General features: G+C 42.2%; 1 protein-coding gene across 3 annotated transcripts in view; it reads right to left on the bottom strand.

Moving 5' to 3' along the window:
* Window positions 1-14,817, bottom strand: part of oxr1a (oxidation resistance 1a) — a 305,121-nt gene that overhangs the window by 221,790 nt on the left and 68,514 nt on the right. The window lies entirely within an intron of this gene.

Here is a 14,817-nt window from a genome sequence, read left to right as displayed (position 1 = left end):
CCGCACATGGCCTCACGCTCCGAAACGGCTAAACAACACCCACGGCCAACTGTGACCCACATCCCTGCACACGCTCACACACACATACACTGCTACACACGCGAGCTCGCACGAGGATGCTGTTTCAGCCGCTCCCAAACACCCCCGGTGCCACACAGCATCAGCAAGCCGCACTTCAGAGCAGATCCCCCCCAGTGAATCATGAAGATGGAGATACTGTAATATGCCGTTTCAGGGTTTTTCATCTTTTCCTACAAAGGGGATTATAGGGCACCATTATCACCATAAACATAAACAGCACATCATTAAAACTGCCCCTTCTGAACATCTGACCTTCACAGATCTGTTCTGTGTACACATCTTCTACATCCCAGCTCCCTCGGCTCAAGAGCGACTTCAGCCCTTTTTACAATGACGTCAATGTGTTTGTCAGTTACTACTTCCAGCTTGTTACATGCAATGAGCGCAGATTACGCCGATTCAACGTCAGGCCATTTTGTTTCCTCTTTGATGTCTATTTGCACTCCGTCCCCCAAGGTAGGCCCTTCGCTTCAAATCAAGGCTATTTTTTTTTTGCACACTTGCTTAGCCGGAGCAGCGTCGTCATGTATGCCGAGTGCGTCGTACTGGGAGCGATATGGAGACAGACGACTCCGCGCATACGGAGAAAGAGCTGCGGGAGAATTCGATCTCCCTGCTGACAAACGTCACTGAACTGCCAGTCATTCCACCTCAGTGAAGCTTCTCAGGGGGAAAGAAGTCTCGTGTTTCACTACGCTAATGACAAGAGGGCTCACTTCTTTCCTTAAACAGAGCCCTGACATAAGTGCCAAGACGTTTAAGTTGTGCAGCATGTGCGCGTTTTAGCCAGATGTGTCAAAACCTACTAAAATGCATTGAGACTGATACGCTAATCTAACAAAACTAACCTGCACTGCAGAAAAGAGCACCCAGAAATGCTAAGAGAACACTCACAGCACGAACTAGCCTTGGCTGATATCATTTAGCCATGTTAGCGTGTTTGGGTGACGTAGTTCTTTAAATATTAGCATCCACAGTCTTTGTGCTAGAAGCCCTGAAAAGGTGGGTCTAGATAATAAGAACACAATAGCTAGCTTCTGCTAATTTCAGTCATTTTAGCCATGTTAGCGTGTTTGGGTGATGTAGTTCCTCAGATATTAGTGTCCACAGCGTTTCTAGCGTTGCTAGAAGCCTTGAAAAAGTGGTACTAGGTTTTAAGTACACAGTAACTAGCCTCTGCTAATTCCATTTATGTTTAGCCATGTTAGCATGTTTGGGTGATGTAGTCCTTTATGAGTGTCCAGTCTTTGTGCTAGAAGCCCTGAAAAGGTGGGCCAACATATTAAGTACACAATAACTAGCCTCTGCTAAATTCATTCATTTTTAGCCATGTTAGCATGATTGGGAGATGCATTTCTTTACATATACACAGTCTAAGTGATAACCCCTTATAATACTTCGAAAACATTTGGGAACCTGAACTGGGGTAGGTTTTAAGATTAAGATTAAGATTAAGTGACCTTTATAAGTCTCACAACGGGGAAATTTTCACCTCCGCATTTAACCCATCCATGAAGTGAAACACCACATACACACTAGTGAATACACACACACTAGGGGGCAGTGACACTTGCCCAGAGCAGTAGGCAGCCCTATCCTCAGCGCTTGCAGAGCAGTTGGGGGTTTGGTGCCTGGCTCAAGGACATGTACTGTCAGCGCTGGGGATCGAACCGGCGACCTTCCGGAGCCTCTGATCTCCTAAGGTAAATCCTGTCAGGTGGCACAGTTTGGGTTGAATAGGTGACAGTGTACGTCACCATGAACTTAGCAAGGGTTAATCACTGCTCCCTCTAAGTGGACTACAATTGGACAGAGCTTTTCTGGGTACAGCACAGAGGCTGTCAACAAAACTTAGCAATCCAAGGCTGCCCTAGAAGCAGCCCAGGGAAAATGATCCTGCAAAGAGTGAGAGGGCAGTGGTGGACAAAGTACATAAACCATGTACTTTGTAGTTAAAGTAGAGACACCCAAGGTAAATATTACTCCAGTAAAAGTAGAAGTTCCTCCCTTTAGACCTCCACTTGAGTAAAAGTACTAAAGTATTCACCTTCAGATGTACTTAAGTATCAAAGTAAAAGTACTAAAAGAGTAATTCTGGCTCTGATCTGGTCCTGTTATCATTTTTATAACCAGACTGGCTTCATGAACTCATTTCAGGTGAAAGTCCTCCAGCGTCTCTCTTGGTGAACCAGTCTTTTAATAGAACGTCATTAATTAGTGACGCTGACGTCTATTAAAATGATCAGAAGCACAAAACACTGAAGGTAAACAGTTTCCATCAGGGAGAACCGAGTGGCTCTGAAATCACTTTTTACACACAAGCAAAGTTTCAGTTTAAGATTTATTTTCAACTTAGTTCCAAGTTTAAGTTGAATAAAAACTGGCTTTAAACTCAGGATCATAAATGAGCTCCTTTACTATGTTGATCTGTAGGCGTCTGTTCATAAACATAAACCAGCCCAAACTCATTTACTATAAAATGAAATGGTGTTTGTAGAAATTCAGAAAAAAGCCACGTCAGTCTCGACTGCATATGTGGACATATTTCTATATTGTGCTCTATTTACATAAAGTTAGGTTAGTTCATCATTTATGTTGAACAGACTCTCCCAAAGTTTTACGCTGCTGCGCTGACGTTGAACCGCGTGCTGCACTGGGTCGGTATGAACAACAGGTCAAAACCAGCTCAGAACAAAGTGACCGCAGTGCCCTGATTGGTGCTCTGGCTTTGCGCTTCTTTCGTTTTGACATGTTACGTTTTTATACACACAGAAACCAAAAGGAACGACAAGATTTCTCAGAATGTAGGAGGAAAAAGTCGGATATTAGACTCTGAAATGTAGTGGAGTGAAAGGAAAAAGTCGCCCAGAATGGAGAAACTTCAGTACAGATACACCAAAAAAAAATAGTTAAGTACAGTCCGCCACTGTGAGAGGGCACAGTAAGCATGTCTAAGGTCAAACCTTAAGGCTCACACTTCAGTTCTTCGTTCTCATAACTACACAATGTAAATATAGTTTAATATTAGTTATCAGGAAAGTCATAGTTACTGAACTAAGATCTTAATATCTTTATAGAAAGCCAAGAGATCAAGATGTTAACTTCCCAATAAAAGACATAAGCAGTTGTAAAAGCTACAGCTCCTTGTCCTGACCTCGTCCTTAATCTCCTTTTTGTTAAAAAAAGCACTCTGACCAAAGTGAGAAGACAAAGTGTTGCTACAGCTGTTGAAAACATGCCTGATCACCTCCTACAATGGCGCCACAATCCTTTAAAGAATGAGATGTTTCAGTTTAAAGATAAGAAAACCCCCTGGAGCTGAAGGAATTTTTGAAAAACTGCTATGGGACGGATACACAAGGATAGATTTCTATTCATTTTTAGCCATCAGTGGTAAATCAGGGATTCCTAATGGTTGTTTGGCTTATGTGCAGGGCATGCTGGGCGCTGTAGTGAGAGAACACTGATGGGTGAAAATGCAAAAATTATACAAAATCGAGAATTTGTTCAAACTGATTAGGCTGAGGGATACAGTGCTTCACCATTTCACAAGGGTTATAATAATAACACAGTATATCGCTGTTGGAACAAAACCTCATATCTCCAAAATGATCACTGTACAGGAGAAGCAAAAAACCTACTTTACTTTCAATGGAAGTCAATGGAACCAGAAATTTATCCAAGTGATTTTAGACCGTTTCTTTTGGGCCATTCATCATGAAATTTACATACGATGTAAAGAGTAATAGGCATTTTCAAAATATGTCAAAAACTGAAACATGACAAAAATGGAGATACAACACAGCAGCGCTATGCATGTTTGAAGCCCTATGAAGGGGCTTAAAACATGTGGCTAACGCTAACTGGAAGCTAGCAGTGTAAAGCTGCATGTAACTGACAGTTGTTTACTTTCTTTCACTGTTAGCAACGTTGCTCTTGTTTAGTAGCATTAGCTTTAGCGTTAGCAATTCACCGACTGAACTGCTCCTTTAAGGATCTGCTTAGGAAAACTTAGCCGCGATGAGCATGCACCAGGCATCGTTCATAGGCAACAAACCCAACCCAGCCAGACTCATTATTCATCCAGATAATGAAATATGCCAGTCTAAGAGGCACACTCTATTCATCTCTCGCTGACTAGATGACATCAATGTGGATGGAGAATATGGAGATGGGATATATATTACATGGCACATGACAATCAGCCAGCAAGTCTACAACATCTCATCACCATTAAATTATCCATTCAGCCTCTTTCTTGATATCAGCAGCTGTTTTGCTGCTGAAAAATACTCGAAACAGCAACAGGGGTGACAGTTTGTCACGGCGGGAGAATGCGCTGCCACATATATCGGCACGGCAGCAGACCAGTGAAGGACGCTCATTGCCACTGAATGAAACACCTCCTAGCGTTTGTCCATATGAAGAAGACCTTTGCTGCAGATAGATTTCAATAACAAATGGGTCTCGCCGGAACATCTGTATTCTGCCCTGCTTTCTGTGGGTGGCGCGGGACGATAGTTCTGGGCTGGGCTTGAAAAATGGGCCTGCTTCAAAATGGCTTACCGACCGCAGAGCGGAATACAAATCAACCCGCCTGTGCTTTTATTTATTTATTTAACCCCCCCAAGCTGCGTTGACTGGGTGGCTGAGCCAAAAATACACACGCTGCTAGACTGGGTCACTCCATAGACACACCTGCAACACCAATCGGGCCTTTGTGGCTTGAGTGAAAACCATATCAGAGACTAGCTTTCATTCACTTAATTTCCAGCCCAAAAAAAAAATCAATTTTTCAGGAAATTTAACACCTCCGGTCTTAGAAATCGGTTGCATTTTCGGCTTCTCACGATTCAAGTAATCCCAAACACGTTCAGTGATGTTGAGGTCTGGACTCGGCCCATCTCTGGGAACACCAGTAGATTTTGTTGGATGCAAATATTCTTCCTTTCCTTTTCTGAGTAACAACATCCTGGCAGCTACACGTCCTTTCAGACCCATAGCGATGACTTCTCACAGTGGAAGGATGCAGCGAAACACCTGTGGATGTTGTCAGATCTGAAGCAGCTTGATTTTTTTCCTCTCTCTCAAAGAGGAAAGCTTTCAAGTACAGTTAATCTGGTGGAGACAGTTTTGATGGTCTACCAGGTCCTGCACAGGTATCAGATTGTCTCTAGATATTTTAAACGTTTTAGAACTTTTTTCTGTTATTTTCCAGTTACTTTCTTACCTTAGCTTATATTTGACTTCATTAATCTAATCTCCTTAGAAATAGCTCCTAAAAATGACTTGAACTTCATGGCTAGTTTGACTAAAAATTAAGTAGGCTGGTCTCTAACTTTTACCCAGTACTGTAGCATTGCTGCCCAGATGCAGTGAATATTTTCACGTCCTTCATGTCTTGTCTTCTAGTTAACCACATAAAAACTGCTGAAACACGGCATGCTGACGCAACAGCCTGCAGCCAGAATGAAACACCCAGCAGGGTCATCGTGCTAGTAAGTACTCTCTTATTTGTACTATTCACAGGCCATGTGCTGTTTTTGGGCCCTCTTTGCCCCTCTCTTTCTCCCCCTTGAAGTTCCCAGCAGGAGGAGATTACATTTTCGCAGGTGGTAAATTGGAATTTAGTCTTTCCTTGCCCCTGGTGGGGGGAGGGGGCAATGGCTGGGTGTAGTGCTCAGAGTTGTGTCTTCTCCTGCCTGAGATGTCTGGTCTGGATGATGCATCGATTGGAGCCCAGGATTAGAGAGAAGAACTTTTCACTAATAAGAACCGAAACACCAGCAGAGATGGCAAGGACAGGTGTACAGGCTGGAGTAGCAGTGCATTTAGTTTACATGCATCATTAAAACACCTTCATAAACACTTATACACCATTAACTTTACATGGACCAATAAACACCATCATGAACACCTGTTAGTCATTAACTTCATACGGACCAATGAAACACCTTCATAAACACCTATACACCATTAACTTTACATGGACCAATAAACACCATCATGAACACCTGTTAGTCATTAACTTCATACGGACCAATGAAACACCTTCATAAACACTTATACCCCATTAACTTTACATGGACCAATAAACACCATCATGAACACCTGTTAGTCATTAACTTCATACGGACCAATGAAACACCTTCATAAACACTTATACCCCATTAACTTTACATGGACCAATAAACACCATCATGAACACCTGTTAGTCATTAACTTCATACGGACCAATGAAACACCTTCATAAACACCTATACACTATTAACTTTACATGGACCAATAAACACCATCACCAATACCTGTTAGTCATTAACTTCATACGGACCAATGAAACACCTTCATAAACACTTATACACCATTAACTTTACATGGACCAATAAACACCATCATGAACACCTGTTAGTCATTAACTTCATACGGACCAATGAAACACCTTCATAAACACCTATACACTATTAACTTTACATGGACCAATAAACACCATCACCAATACCTGTTAGTCATTAACTTCATACGGACCAATGAAACACCTTCATAAACACTTATACCCCATTAACTTTACATGGACCAATAAACACCATCATGAACACCTGTTAGTCATTAACTTCATACGGACCAATGAAACACCTTCATAAACACTTATACCCCATTAACTTTACATGGACCAATAAACACCATCACGAACACCTGTTAGTCATTAACTTCATACGGACCAATGAAACACCTTCATAAACACCTATACACTATTAACTTTACATGGACCAATAAACACCATCACCAATACCTGTTAGTCATTAACTTCATACGGACCAATGAAACACCTTCATAAACACCTATACACCATTAACTTTACATGGACCAATAAACACCATCACGAATACCTGTTTAGTCATTAACTTCATACGGACCAATGAAACATGCATAAAATTAAACCTGCATTCCTACCACCACTCACTCAGACATACCTGTAAACCTTACAATGTACAAAGTATGCGTCCAAAGTTAAAGTGCTGAGTGCAACAGCAGTTAAAGTGTGTATAGTGGCAGAGAAAGGGGTCAGTGAGGTCACAGTCAAATAGGTGGGGTAATAAGGCAGGTGAGTGAGATGCTAGAACAAACACTAATTTGAGACGGGAGTCCCAGAGGATGGAGTTCAACTTGATACTATATACCAGTATGTAGAAGTGCAGTTTGAAGCTGGAACACTGTTTTGTGTAATATTTTAACTGTTTAAGAGTGTGATGACTTGTGGGAAGAAGCTCCTTTGCAGCCTGGATGTCCTGATCCTCATCTGGCTGAAGCGCCGGCCAGTGGGAAGGAGCTGGAACAGGTGGCATCCAGGGTATTAATGACTAAATACCTATTAGCCATTACCTTTACACTTACCATTAAAATACCTTCAGTCGAAGTCAGTCATAGTCAACTTTACTGTCATTCAGACTATACGTTACCTTGTTAGCTTGCTAACATATACTTAGAAATCCTATTGAGGAGCTAGCAGAAATGCACATCACTGTAAAGTTAAGATTTCTTCTTGCTTTCTGAATTTTGCTTTTGAAAGCTTAGCTCTTACAGTCAGGGTCCTCTGCTGTTTCCCAGTGATGCCATGTATCACGTCCACTTCTCTTCTGGACTGGAAAAATCTGAATACGAGTCCATGGCTCATATTCACTCAAGTTCATAGCGAGGCATGAGGGAGGAATCATTTACAAATGGTAAAAGTCTGGGAAAGAACTTCTGCCGTTCCGTGCTTAAAACCCAAGGCAAGGGAAAAATGTGCACCGTAGGTGTTAAATTATTCCTCGCATGTCAGAAATCTGCGCTGCTACTTTCGGGTGACCCAGATGGATGCAATGGAAAACGTTTGCTTAAGGGGGAAATAATAACCTATTGTACAGGATCCAACCGTTCTCTCTCTCCCTCTCTGTCTCTCTCCGACTCTCTCGCTCACTCATTCCTTATACAACAGCCTGCTATGCTTCAGTTCAGTAAGAATTTGCCCCTCCTAAATCATTTTTCACACCCAAAACACGCCCGGGAGCGAAAAGCAAGATGCGGCCTACATACGCTGCCATTCAAAACTTTGGAGTCAGTTCAAGTCTATAACATAAAACTATTTTGTTGCTGGTACATGTACAAATACTATGATGCTGGAACTGTGCAAATTTATAGGTTTCAACTGACCATTTACAGAATTCTACGGAAGTCTCAACCCCCCATCCGCCTTAGTTTTTGTTGCTAGGCTGGTCAAACTTTTAGGACACACTGGAGAACATTTCAAACACTTTTCCTTCGCAGATTCGATCCCTGGAGATGCCACAGCCATCTGTGGCCGGGAGTCCTAGAGAGCACTAGGGTAGGGTACCTAGGGTAGCATGGCCCCCCCTTCTCCCCCATCATTCAATGTGATGCTGGTCAGTGCAGGCGTCTGTTAGCTGATGTAACAGACATGGCGCTTGGCGCTCGCCTCCGAGCGTGTTTAGCTGCGTGAGCGGCAGTTCAAAGAGAAGTGGTGGCTGGTTTCACAGGTCTCAGAGGAAGCCTGTGTTAACCTTCACCCTCCTAGCATTGGTAGTATTGTGTGATTGGGGGAGTCCTAAGTAGCGGGTGGAACTGGAGACGATTAAATTAGGTAGAAGTACAAGATGTTTAGCATGATTTTAAGTCTAATAAGGGCAACTTTCAGTGATGAAAGCTGCCCCTTCAGATGAGGTAACACTAACGCAGGAGCTACTTAGAGCAATGTGAGATGCTGAGGAGGACCCGTCATTTTCACACTAGGTCTTTTAGCAAAGTTTAATGAAATAATACAAAAAGCGGCTGTACAGTAGTGTACAAGTTAGCCAAGTGGTTTCAGCACCGTTCTGTCATGTTATCTACCATATTAAAATGCAATACGGTCACCCTGCTAAGTTTAGCTTACTTTACAACTAGCATAAGTCTGCCTGGTTATAGTTTTGTGAATGTTAGCAATTAGGAACGCATTCTGGGTGATGAGCCCAGCTGTCAGTCAGTGAAGCTCCATGATGTTCTGTGATGCTGGCGAGTCATGACTGTTTACCTCTGGATGAGCCACGTAAAGCAACGTCAAGCTCTGTTCTTTAGTGCAGTTTAGGAGCTGATCTGTTCAGACTGATGTCGCATACAGATCACATTTACAAGATATTGTAAACAGCCAAACAAAAACAATCAGATTTGGTGAGAAAATCAGATTTGGGCCACCAGCTGTGTGAACGTGGCCTTAGCCTACGATTAGCTGAGAGAGCTCTAGACTACGTGATCATCAAATCTCAAGACAGAAATCAAGATAAAAACTTTTTGTTCCCACAAAACTTCAAATATTGGATAAAACCTTTAAATGTGGATAAATACCTTTGGATGTTTGTTTCATGACACTGTGCATTAACATATGTAAAACGATAAATTATTAATGCGGCAAGTGATTCTAAACTTCTGAATATGGAAGACATAGCCTTGTCCATGACGCTACGCACAGAACTCCCTCGCTGAGAACTCCCATGATGCTTTCTTCCTTTCTCTATGCACCACCGACGCCCCCACGTCGAGCTCGTGGATTTCCTCTCACGTTCTCAAGCTGTGAAGTGTGGGAAGATGTTCGCGTGGCTCCGCCGCCAGCCGGAAAATAAAGCCATGGATCTTCATTAGCGGGAATCAGTGAATAATTAACAGCTAATTAATGTGTTTGGAAAGGCACCTGGAGGTTAGATACATTGGTGGAACCGGGGGCATCGGAGCAGCATCCCAGCAAGGTGAGAGAGAGGATGAAGAGGCGGAATTTGAGCATGTGTTTATCATCTTGGTGGTTATCAACCAAGTGGGGGTCAAGTGGTCATGACGTGGCTTGATTTATACATACCATCACAAGGAAGAGCACCTATAATCTCAGTATATTAACTACTGACAGGCCTGGTCAAATGGCATGTATTGCTGATTTTCTAAGTGAACACATCCTGAAGAGAAAACCCTTCTACACATTATAACGCACAATTACTCTGATTTGCTTATATTAGGAGAAAAGAAAAACATAATATGGCCTGGGCAAAAATTATGCCACGTTTTATATTTTATGTTCTGTTTTTCCCAATATAAATGGTAAATTCCACTGATTTCTGCATAACTAAATGGTTACAATGTTAACAAAGTCATTCAGAGTGGTTTGATTTGGAGCCCTGCTGGCGACATCCCATATCCATCCATCCATCCATCCATTTTCCAAGCCGCTTCTCCGTCAGGGTCGCGGGGGGATGCTGGAGCCTATCCCAGCAGTCTTCGGGCGAAAGGCACGATACACCCTGGACAGGTCGCCAGTCCATCACAGGGACATCCCATATCCATCCCATATAAATAAAAATAATGCATGACCACGACTTATTAACACGTGGGAATGAGATCGCAATGCCTGGAAACAACTTTGGGATGGGAACGAGATCATGCTTTATTAGGCTGTGTTCAAGGCTTATCTCATTCCAATGCCTTACTTAGTCATGGCCACAGCTTAATTACCTCGTTCCCACACCTTATTAAGTCATGGCCATACATTATTCTTATTTATATGGGATGTCACCAACAGGGCTCTGTAGTTTGATGAGAAATGCTCCATTCTACTGAAAAGTCTACAGTGGTGGTGGCAGGAACCAGAAGAGCTTAATGCCTCTGAAAGCTACACCAAAGACAGTTATCACAATGAAATGGTTATGAATACACTGCCTGATGCCTGAGACTTTGTTTTGCAAACGTCTTCAGCCAAACCTTTGGACTAAAATGTCGTTTTTAAACACATTCATGGTGGAGTGGTACCGCAGCCATGAGCTGGAGGTTAGGGAACCAGCCCTGTAACCAGAAGGTTGCCGGCTCGATCCCTTCAGCTGACAGTCCATGACCGAAGTGCCCTTGAGCAAGGCACCTAACCCCCAATTGCTCCCCAGGTGCCGTGGATAGGGCTGCCCACTGTTCCAGGCAAGTGTGCTCACTGCTCCTAGTGTGTGTGTTCACTAGTGTGCATGTATGTGGGTCTAATTTCACAGTGTGTAAACACAGCTGGCAAAAATAGTTCAAAATTCTACAATTCAGTGTGTTGACACAGTAGCTCCAAAGAAAACTTGCTTTTTTTTCAGATTTACTACTAAGTTTCCATCATAATTATGGATAAAAGCTCAGAAGACTCATGTGGGTTCACTGGAGGTTTTGGATGGTAAATAAAATGGCCATATTTGTGACTCACGGTTCCCATCACCAGCACTGTAACAAGTCATTCTGAATGTTGGAGCGTTTCTATTGCTTCATTAAACATTCATTCATTCAGGTGTCCACATAATACCAACCCACATCTGACCATGAACAGACTCATCCCAGAGTGAGTCCCTCCTTCACCAAGACGCAAACAACGCATCAGCGAAGCAATAACTCATTCTTGCCCTGAGCTCTGCTCCGCAACTGCGTGTTCAGTGCACTGGACGCAGCACTAACTGACCTTTCACATTAATTAGAGACAGCGCATTGTCCTGCGGCTCCTGAACTAAAGCGCGACTATTATGCAACCTAGTGACGACTACAGCCTGCGCTTGCTTTGAAATGTTAGACTTGTCCCCCACTAACTCGACTAGCCCTCCTCTGGTGCTGCTTTGTTTTTTTATGCAAATATAATTATGCAAATCGTCTTCGACTGGCGGTGTTAAATTCTGGTGTACAGCCCAGCTGCGGACCAAAGGCCTGCAAGAAGGACTCGTGTCCAACACAGGAGGAAGTAGTTTCCTGACAGCGTTGTTCGGCCTGTGGACGTTTGTGTGTAGTGTGTTCAGGATGCAGTGTGTGTTTGATGCAGAAGGACGCAGAGCACATTTCCATATTTATATGCTAAAGCTCCAGCTAGCGAGAAGATGAATTGGTGTTTCTAAGAGATCTGTGGATACAGTTGACCAAACAACACAAAGAAAAAGAGCGAGAGGGAAAGAGGGAGGGAGAGAAAATAGCAGTGTGCCAGTGTCTTGACAGATGCTGGGGACATTTTCATTACAGCAAGATCGCTTGCCAGACCACCTTGCGGTTAAAAGCAAAATGACATGATGTCAGTTGATGCCGTCTTTCAAATAAGCCTCAAATTAGAGCAGAACCTCTGGCGACTGATCTCTCTCAAAGTCACATTGCTCAAAATGGTCCTTTGTTTGGGCTCTGAAGAGATATTTTAGCCAAATATATAATGCTCCTGACACTAAATGGAAGCTAATTAGGACAAGCTAGCATGATCTTGTGCTGTCCCCTATCTTTCAGTCATAATTAGTGAGGGTATGCTTTCTGGATGGATGCATTCCAGACTTTTTTATTGCAATTCAATAAAAAAAGAAGAAAATGTAATAATATTGCAAAAATAATACTGTAGCGTCCCACTACTGGCCCTCGCAGCCCTTACTACCCGTTCAATAAAAGAGCATATGCCTTTAAAAGGTGCCTCCCGGGTTTTCTTTGCTGATGCCACAGTGATGTCTGAAGTGGGATAGCACCCATCTGCTCATTCAACGTTTCTTCTAAAATCAAAGCCATTAATAGGGAGTTTGCTGACGTGACTGACTCTATTCTTCTGGGAAGGCCATTAGATGTCGGAACATTGCTGTAAGGATTTCACTGCATTCGTGAGGTCAGACAGTGATGTGAGTGCTAGGTTACTAAAATTCATCCCAAAGGTTTTGGATGGAGTGTCATCACTCCAGAGAACACAGCTTCACTGCTCCACAGCCAAATGCTGGGCTGTACAGGGTATCCTGAACTTGGGCAAGGTGAACCTTAAGGTCATGTGTGGCAGCTCCAGAGTGTCCCATTCTATTGGCCTTGCGTTTGAACCCCTGTGCCAGTAATGGGTAAACCTTTAAGTCACTGAACTCACTAGTTAGAAGGGGTGTCTGAATACTTTTGGATATATAGGTAATATTGCTGGTTTAAATTTGTTAAGACAAAAGCAGAGAAAAAGAAAAGGTGAGAAAAAAACAAATATGCCAATTTCTGCCAATTTTAGTGCACAAATTCTATTTATTTGTCGAGTTTAACACATTGGAAAAAAATTAAACATAAAATATAATGTGCCATTACTTTTACACAGACCATATTTCATGTTGCATTGTTTTCTTAATATGGATAATTCAGCAAATGAACAGTAATTGTACACTAAAATTTGCACGTGAGTTTTCTGTATTAAATTATTTCCGCTCAGAAAATGAACAAAGCGTTATTTCATCAGGGGAGCCCAAACTTTTGAATACGACCAGATACGAGAGGATTTCACTTGCCAAGATAACATTCCTGCAGTATAAACCAGGATTACGACCCGAAAGAGTGGATCCCTTACGCTACAATTGCACTTAGTGCATATGCACTGATGAGAACGGAGGACAGATTAGCCTCATTGACTAAAAACAAACTCTAGAGCTGACAGTGTCGCCTCTATGGACTGCTTTAATAAGCCTGATCGATCCCAGCTGTGCCTCTGGTCATCACGTCACACCAGCAGGACTCGGATCTGCTGTCCATCGTCCCTCTGGTTCAGGGTTTCCAGATCCTGCTTGTCAACCAGTGCTAATTCAAGGCTGTGTAAACCAGCTTCAAATAACCTTTCCTAATAAAAGTGCATACATAGACGACTGGATCTGCTCGACCCTGTTGCTTGACGGCACCTAAAGCCTTGTTGACATCTACCTTCAGTACGAACACAATTAATGTAATGATTTACAATCATCTGTACAAATCATTATTCAGATCACAGGTTTAATAGGGTTTTAATCGCCGTCTGTTCCACTGGGCATAGCAGGGCCATTAATTGGTGTTTAATGACTGTAATAATGCCATATTACCTGTAATTGTTATAAAATTTGAGATGTAACTGCAGTAATTTTACATGCTATGTGCTAAATAACATAACCCAAATTAGAGAAGGCTTCTGTAGCACAGAAAAGCCCACCAAACAAACTAGCCTAATCTGCAGTCATAACAATCTACATCTATTTGATCAGATATGTAAATTAGCTCCATTCTGATTGGCTGCTCTAGATTGAGCCTAATGCAGAAGCAGGCTGGGTTCCTTATAACTAGTGTGAATGATGTGCAGCTTTAAATGAAGTATAGTACCTTTATATAATTTCCACACAAAGCACTTTATATTACAAGATATTCATTTTTTGGCCGAATTACCCAGAAGCCTCAGCAGCTAACTATAAAATCGAATTATTTAGTGCGTTCACACTTCGCCCTTATTACTGCTCCCGTTCTTTTCAGGAGACCAGCGTGCAGTTTTTCAAAGGAATCTGCAGGGATATTTTTCCACACCTCCAGAGTTCAGTCTTAGAAGTTGGTTGCATTTTCGCACTAAAAACAGACTCAGTGATTTTGGGCTCTATCCAGTTTCAGTGTTTTAGTGCACTGTTGGTATGAGGGCCATGAAGACAGTGGACGGCATTCCATTGAATCAAAAAGTATACAGGCTTGGTTATTTACAAGGATTATGCTATGATCTACTGAAACCCAAGTGATGAGGTAAATATACTGTATACAAACTCATTATTTAGGGAACTCTCTATTGGTCGGTGTTTGTCTCAAACTCTTACGCATAATATCAACCTGTGAAAATAACACGCAATTGGTTTTTATTTATTTTATTTTATTTTTTTAAATATTTTTATAATTTCTATTAAAGTGCAGTATAAAAAAGTTAGATTTAAGTTTGAA

Source organism: Pygocentrus nattereri, chromosome 24 (assembly GCF_015220715.1).
Source record: "Pygocentrus nattereri isolate fPygNat1 chromosome 24, fPygNat1.pri, whole genome shotgun sequence".
NCBI classification, from domain to species: Eukaryota; Metazoa; Chordata; class Actinopteri; order Characiformes; family Serrasalmidae; genus Pygocentrus; species Pygocentrus nattereri.
This window is presented reverse-complemented; position numbering and strand designations above follow the sequence as displayed.